Consider the following 8,684-nt stretch of genomic DNA (forward strand, 5'->3'; position numbering starts at 1 on the left):
AAATTTTGAATTCAATCCAAGTTATTGCTCAACAATTACACTATTCTTACATTCATGACCCATTTCCTATTTCCTTCTACAATCCAAGTGTTTCAGCTTTCCAACACCTCAAACAACATGAAAATACCATAAAAATCACCTTAGATAATGGAAGAATAAGTCTTGAGTGGAATACTCTTCTTGCACCCAAAACCCTAGTTCACTTCCCTTGAAATTTCTTGGCTTGGATGAACTTAGATGTGTTTCATACACTTGGTTCACTTGAATTCTTGATATTGATCTTTGATTTCCTTTGTTTTCTTGTAGGTGAAGTATGTGGAACCTTCTAGAGTTCTTGAGAAAGATGAAAGTGTGGAAATGAATTAGTGAAGTGGGATCACATGTATATAATTGAACTTACTCAGCCCGTCGGGATTTTCATGGACACTTATACGGTCCGTGGAACATTGCATGGCCCGTATAAGTGGTCGTGGTTCACCACTAAGCAATCATCATCTCTGCTGGGTGTTATACGGACCCTTATACGGACCGTATAAGTTGGTCGTATAACCCCTTTTCCCCGAAATGATCTCGGTCGTTCGTTTGATCTCCAATCCTTATGGAACCTTCTTGACACTTGTTTAGCACTTCATTAACAATCTAAGGGACGTTATGACTCTTCTCCAAAACATCATTAAGTCATCATTAATTCAATACTCGTAAATCTTGCCCAACACACAATACACCCTTCTTTCCTTAACAACTTTCTTATCCTACCTCAAATGTCTTTGAAATCTTGATTGGGATCATCAAATGTTATTTCTTACTTATCAAAACATCGCATACGTCGTGCCGTTTGTTAGTCTATTCACTGTACGTTAACAGGAAATTTCCAAGGTGTAACACTATATTTATCACCTAGTCCGAGTTCATGACACCGAAGCAAAGTGTTACACCCTGCATTTTCGAAGAAGCACTTATCAAATTTTATACATAAGTACGTTGAGTTTTGGTTAAGTAAAGCCACTTTGGAATAGAAGGAGCAAGCATTATTAAGTATATTTAATGAGTGAAGGATGTATATAAGGTATACCGGAAGGTTTTATAAGGAAATGAGTTGAAGAAATGGAGTAATACGACTTTGGAGAAAGGATGGGTAATGTTTTGTATGAAAACTTTGGTCCAGCTTAGGGGACGAATATCTCTTAGCATATGAAGTGTTTTAACATGAAATAAAAGCCTAAAATGAAGTTCGTCGAGTCTAGTTTCCAACGTAATAAACCGCTCATCGATTGGATTTCGGAGTAGAGAATTATGGACATTACAAGTTCAGTTGACAGAGCAGAAATGCGTGCTATAGTACTGCTACAGTAAATTGCTACTGTGAACCCGACCCGAATTTGACCCCTATATAAAGGGTAATAACCCCCTTTTTCCATCAGATTTTTCTAGAAAATTCCAGAAATTAAAGAGAGAGAGTGAGGAAAACAAAAAGTGAGCAATTTTCAAGTAGCGGAGTAGTAGTTTAGGTCCGGGTAACGCATGGTTGTGATTCTAGTATTGTTTTGCGGTGGATTTTAGCGTGGATATTGAGGATATTGCGGTCTTAACAAGAAAGAAGGTATGAATCTTTCTCTTTTGGTGTTATTTAAGACTTATTTACGGAGATAAAGTCGTTAAATAATTGTGTAGTAAGTTGGTTAGTTATGAAAGTTGGAAAACAACCTGTGGGCTATTTTATGGTACATATTGGTGTTGGAAATGATGTTATTGATGTTGGTATTGTTGTTGTTGGTTCTTTGAATTGAGATTCGGGCTAGGCATATAAACGGGGGAAATCTTTTGCCCCGATTTTTAGCAGATATAAAATAGTTTGACTTGAGAGCTTAGTACAAACATACTACGATGAGTCTAACGATTGTTTGAATCCTCTTAAATGTAGACTTGCGAGCTCGGACGAATAAGTGTAGATAATTGGAGGCTGAACAGGTATGTTAAGGCTCCCTTTCTTTCAAAGGCATGATTCTTATGGTATGATTTCATAAATATTTCCGTAACCTTCTTGTTTTCAAAAACTAAAGGTCCATGGTTCTTAAATCTTCTCATGATGTGGAGGATAAGAATGATTTTGTGATGGTGACAACGATAATGATGATTTTGTGTTTTAAGAACTCAAGTTTATGATTTCAAAGCGAATATCGAATGTGGAGCTACTTCAGATTTTCTCAATTTTACTCATTGATGATGACTCTACTTCTAAAGGCTCCAAAGTGTATGTAAAACTATCCTCTTTCTTTTTGGCATGAACTATATAAAGTGAGCGAACGACGAACATACATGACTCCAATGAACTCTAATTCTCAGTGGTACTTGACATGATAGTTGTCTTTGATTCTCAAGTGTTAGTTTGCATATGGTTGCTCATGATATTCTACTTGTGCGTAACGTTAATATATCATTCATCGAGTCCCGAGCCGGGTACGTATTCGTGCACAGTTTCATTGCATTGTTCACCGAGTCCCTCACTAGAGGGCCGGGTACGGTATGTATATGATGATTTCACCGAGTCCCTCACTAGAGGGCCGGGTAAGGCATGCGTATGATGATTTCACCGAGTCTCAACATGGGCCGGGTAAGATATATTATATATAGATGCATGACTCTCATCTCATAATGCACAGATGCATTGGTATCCTTGATTATCATACTTGCCTCCTATCATCTTCTACTAAGACATGATCATCATTATTGTGCTTCATGCTTTACATACTCAGTACATTTTTCGTACTGACCCCCTTTCTTCGGGGGATGCGTTTCATGCCCGCAGCTACAAATATTTAGTTTGGTGAAGCTCCGGCTTAGGACTTCGTTCTGCTTGAAGAGCTCCATTTTTTCGGAGCTTGAGATATTTTAGGTACAGATCTTTTTGACATAGATTCTGCTATATTCTTAGAGGTCTGTAGACATATGTGGGTTGTGTATATACGGTTTGGTCGACTATGTCGATGTAGTTCATCTTGGACGTCCCCGTGTATAGTAGCGACCTTGTCGGCTTGCATATTTGTTATGTTTTGGTTCTTGTGACTTCTCGGGAAACGGGTTCTTTCGATGTATGATATGATGAGTTCACAAAAAGATGCTTTCTGCAGTGTCATATTGTTTTCAGTTTCAGTCTGATTATATCTAGTGGGTCATATATGGGTGCCCAGCTCGGGCACTAGTCATGGCCCATCGATTTGGGTCGTGACACAAAGCCACCAACTTTTCAATCTGTCCCGGTAGTATTTCCAGATGAACTTCCAGGACTTCCTCTCGAAAGGGAGATTGATTTTGCTATTGATGTGTTGCCGGACACCAAGCCTATATCTATTCCTCCTTACTGAATGGCTCCTGCGGAGTTGAAAGAGCTGAAAGCGCAATTGAAAGATTTGCTTGAGAAGGGGTTTATTAGGCCCAGTTCGTCATCGTGGGGAGCACCTATCCTATTCGTGAGAAAGAAAGATGGTTCCCTACGGATGTGCATTGATTATAGGCAATGCGAACAGGATAACGATAAAGAATAAATATCCGCTTCCAAGAATTGATGATTTGTTTGACAAACTACGGGGTGCCAAATGGTTTTCCAAAATTGATCTAAGATCGGGGTATCATCAAGTTAGAGTTAGAGAAGAAGATATTCCCAAAAAAGCTTTCAGAACGAGATATGGCCAATATAAATTTAGGGTGATGTCATTTGGGTTGACTAATGCTCCAGCGGTGTTTATGAATCAGATGAATACTGTATTCAGGCCTTTTCTAGATCTATTTGTGATCGTTTTCATTGATGACATCTTAGTATCTTCTCGGTTAGAAACGGAGCACGCAGACCACTTGTGTATTGTCCTTGGCATTTTTTGGACTCGAGAATTGTATGCAAAATTTTCAAAATGCGAGTTTTGGCTAAATTCTGTGACTTTCTTGGGCCACATTATTTCAGCAGACGGCGTTCGAGTAGATGTTCAGAAAATTGAGGTACGTGAAGACTTTGCCAAGGCCTACAACGCCTACTGAAGTTCGTAGTTTTCTGGGATTGGCAGGTTACTATAGAAGATTTATGGAAGGATTTTCCTCTATTTCAGCACCATTGATGAAGTTAACTTAGAAATCAGTGAAGTTTCAATAGACTGATGCTTGTGAATGCAGTTTTCAATTGAATTGGAGAGATTAACCGACCCCTAGTTCGACACTCCCAGAAGGGCCAGATGGTTATGTTGTGTATTGTGATGCCTCTGGTGTTGGGTTAGGCTGTGTGCTGATGCAGCACGGCAAAGTTATTGTCTATGCTTCCCGGCAGTTGCGGAAACATGAGAAGAATTATCCAACTCATGACCTCGAATTGGCTGCGGTTATTCATGCACTAAAGATGTGGAGACACTATTTGTATGGCGTTCATGCTGATATTTGTACGGATCACAAGAGTCTCCAATATATATTCAAACAGAAGGAGTTAAACCTACGATAGAGACGGTGGCTAGAGTTATTGAATGATTATGATGTGAGATTTTATATCATCCTGTAAAGGCGAATGTGGTAGCGGATGCACTTAGCCGCAGATCATTGGGAAGTCTATGTGAGGTCCCTCCAGAGAAGAAATAATTAATTCGTGAGCTCCACGAGCTAGCCAGCCTCAAAATTCGCCTAATTGATTCAGACAGTGCAGGAATTAGTATTCACAACCCAATTGTTTCATCCTTAGATATGGAGGTGAGAGAGAGCCAATATGAAGATCCCCAATTGAGCCATTATAGAGATATATTTCATGAGAAAGAGGAGTCGCCATTTGAAGTTTCTACAGATGGAGTTCTTAGGTACCGACACAGGCTATGTGTTCCAAATGTTGCCAAACTACGTCGTCGGATTCTAGAAGAAGCCCATTACTCTCGGTATTCCATTACCCAGGAGCGACAAATATGTATCACGATCTTAAGTTAGTGTATTGGTGGGATGGAATGAAGAAAGACATAGCAGAATTTGTAGCTCAATGTCCAAATTGCCAACAAGTGAAAATTAAGCATCAAAAGCCAGGAGCATTATTGCAAGCGATGGAAATTCCAGCCTGGAAATGGGAAGTGATCAACATAGATTTCATTGTAGGTTTGCCTCATTCTCGATGCAAGTATGACTCCACATGGGTGATTGTGGACAGACTCATGAAATCAGCTCATTTTCTTCCTGTCAGAACCACATATTCAGCAGAAGATTATGCGAGGTTATATCTTAAGGAGATAGTGCGACTTCATGGTGTCCCGATATCTATTACCACAGATAGAGGAGCACAATTTACAACTAAATTCTAGAAGTCCTTCCAAGAAGGTTTGGGTACTCAAGTAAGGCTTAGCACAGCGTTCCATGCACAAACTAGTGGGCAATACGAATGCACTATTCAGGCCTTGGAAGATATGTTATGGGCATGTGTGCTAGATTTCGGTGGTAGTTGGGATGACCACTTATCTCTTATTGAGTTTGCATACAACAACAGCTATCATTACAGTATTCAGATGGCTCCGTATGAAGCTCTATCTAGAAGAAAGTGTAGATCCCCAATTGGGTGGTTTGAAGTAGGAGAGGTACAGCTAATAGGTCCGGAGTTGATTCAATAAGCGGTGGAAAAGATCAAAGTTATCCGAGATCGATTGTTGACAGCCCAAAGTCTCCAGAAATCTTATGCGGACGACCATCGGCGAGACTTAGAATTCCAAGTTGATGATTGCGTATTCCTGAAGATATCACCGATGAAAGGCGTGATGAAATTTGGCAAGGAGGGAAAATTAAGCCCTCGATACATTGGACCTTTTAAGATTGTCCGCAAGATAGGCCAAGTAGCTTATGAGCTGGACTTACCTCTAGAACTTGAATCAATCCATCCAGTTTTTCAGGTATCAATGCTCCGTAAGTGTGTCGGATATCCAACTAGAATCATGTCGGTAGATGATGTTCAAGTTACGGAAAAGTTGACTTATGAAGAGGTACCCATTGCCATACTAGATAGGCAAGTACGAAGGCTTAGAAACAAAGAAGTAGCTTCAGTCAAAGTCTTATGGCAAAACAATAACCAAGAAGAAATGACTTGGGAAGCGGAAGAAAATATGAAGTCCAAATATCCGCAATTGTTTCCACCCACGGAAGAAATCCAAGATGAGACATCGGTATTATGAGGTATGTAATGTTTTTCTTTTAATGCTTTTGGTCATGTGTGGCCATAATTTCTTGCTATTGTGTTGTAGCCCTGTGAGGCAATGTTATTATGGGCTGTTGTGACAGGATGGTAGCGCCATATTACGGGGGAAACTCTGGCTAAATTTTTGTATAATTCACGAGAACTTAACATTCGAGGACGAATGTTTTTAAAAGGGGGAAGGGTGTTACACCATGAAAAATTTCATGTCATCGTACCGTAGATAGACTAAATGGTTCTCATTAAGATTCCAAAGGCGTTTGAAGCAAGAAAAGACAGTTTGTTGAAGAATGTTAAGTATACGTCGTGTTTTGAAAGGGATTGCATGCACCGAGCTAGTGTTGATCTAATGATGTCTTGAGGAAAAGTTATAATGCTCCTTAAGTTGTTAATGAAGTGCTAAACAAGTGCTAAGAAGGTTTCATAAGGATTGGAGATCAAACAAAACGACGGGAACAATTTCAGAAAAGTGGAGTTATACGACCACTTATACAATCCGTATAAGTTTATACGGTCCATATAAGGGTCCGTATAATCCAACAGGAAGGATGCTTTCCATGATGGTGAAATACGGTCACTTATACGGATTGTATAATGTTATACGGACCATTTAAGTGTCTGTATAACACCCGATAGGTTGAGCATTTTTCAAGTATAAAAACATGTTCTCACTCCTAATTTCTTATTTCTCCAACTTCTCCACATCTGTCCAAGTCTCTAGAATATTCCCCACATTTCATTTACAAGAATTCAAGGGAAATCAAAGATCAACTTCATCAATTCAAGGAAATCAAGTGTAAAGAAGCTCTCTAGGGTTGCTTGGAGTCAAGAAATCTCTTTGAATGAAAGTTAGGGTTTTCTTCAAGTGAGGCAACTCCATCCAAAACCTGTTCCTACACAATCAAAGGTAATTTTTATGATCATTTCATGTTGTTTGGAAAATTGAGGGGTTGGAAAACTTGGATTATAGAAGAAGGCAGAAACATGAATAAGATGTTGGGTGATCACCATGGTTATGGATGACTTTGAGAGGAAAGTGTAAGAATTGAATAATGGCCAACTCAATAAAGTTTATTGATTATGATGTTAATGGGTGTGTTGTGACATTTGGGAGTTGTTATATTATATGGAGAAAGTTGTAAACACAAAGGAGATGCTTTTGATTTTCGTTAGCTTTAGCTTAAGCTTAAGTATGTTTCCGATCATCTAATTCTAGTACGAACTCTCTTAAATGTAGAATCGCGAACATTGGAAGAAAGCACTTAAATTGATAAAGTTAGAGCGACATCAAGGTATGTGAGGCTAGTCCCTTCTTTTCCTATGGCATGATTCCTATGACGTGAATTACTTTTTCTTTCCACGACATTCTTACATTACAGAAACTATGAGTCTATGTTATAAAGAGCTTTTCATGAGATAAAGATAAGAAATGTGTTATGGATATGATAATGATGATGATGATTCTAAGTCTAGAGATTCCAAAGCTTACGATATGATATTTCTAAGAAGCTAATTATCCTTATGTGATTCTTTGATGTTGCTCATTGTTGTTACACTCACCTTATAATGCTAGTTCCTTCAAGGTGAGGCATAATGATCATGACTACTCCATAATGGAATTGGGGGTTCTCGACCTTACGTCACCCCAATAGAGTTATAACGTATCTTTGAGTTCTTATGCATGCTTTATGATGAGTCTATGATGATGAGATTATACTGTGCCTATATGGCCGGGGAGACACCGCTAAGGCGGGTGGAATATACACCATGTCTAGAGGGCATGGGCAGACACCACTATTGGGTGGCATGAGATGTTTACCTCATACATATATGGTCAGGCAGCTTATATATATATATATATGCATACTTGATATGATGATGTTTATGATGTAAGTTAGCATGCATTCTTTTGTCTTGAGTGACACTCAGCTACAGGTTGTCTCCTTACTTGATGCTTCCTTATCTCTTCGATATGTTATTATTGTTCATCCCTTACCTACTCAGTACAATGTTCGTACTGACGTCCTTTCTTTTTGGACGCTGTGTTCATGCCCACAGGTAGACCGGGAGGTGGCCCCGGATTCTGGGTCACACTCGGCGGATGCCGGGTACTCCATTATTTCAGAGGTGCCATTTTTGAGATATTATTTTGTGTACACATATTTGAGCACGACGGGGTCCTGTCCCATCCGTATGTCTAGCACTCTAGTAGAGGCTCGTAGATACGCATGTGTGGGTAGTATTGTCTCATGATTCCATCAGTGTATATTTTGTATATCATTTTGTAGCCGTAAGGGCTTATGTATATCCATGTATTATCTTGGAGTTGTTATCTGTTCAGGATGAGTATGATGACTAGCATAATGAGTGGTGCTCGGGAGTCGGCTTGGGGACCCCCCATGGGCCCCCTAATTTGGGGCGTGACACTTTTGCCTTTGGATCGAGAATATATTGGGTATCATCGATAACTACAATCCAAAAAAAATCTTGG

The sequence above is a fragment of the Lycium ferocissimum genome, chromosome 6 (assembly GCF_029784015.1).
Source record: "Lycium ferocissimum isolate CSIRO_LF1 chromosome 6, AGI_CSIRO_Lferr_CH_V1, whole genome shotgun sequence".
Classification (NCBI taxonomy): Eukaryota; Viridiplantae; Streptophyta; class Magnoliopsida; order Solanales; family Solanaceae; genus Lycium; species Lycium ferocissimum.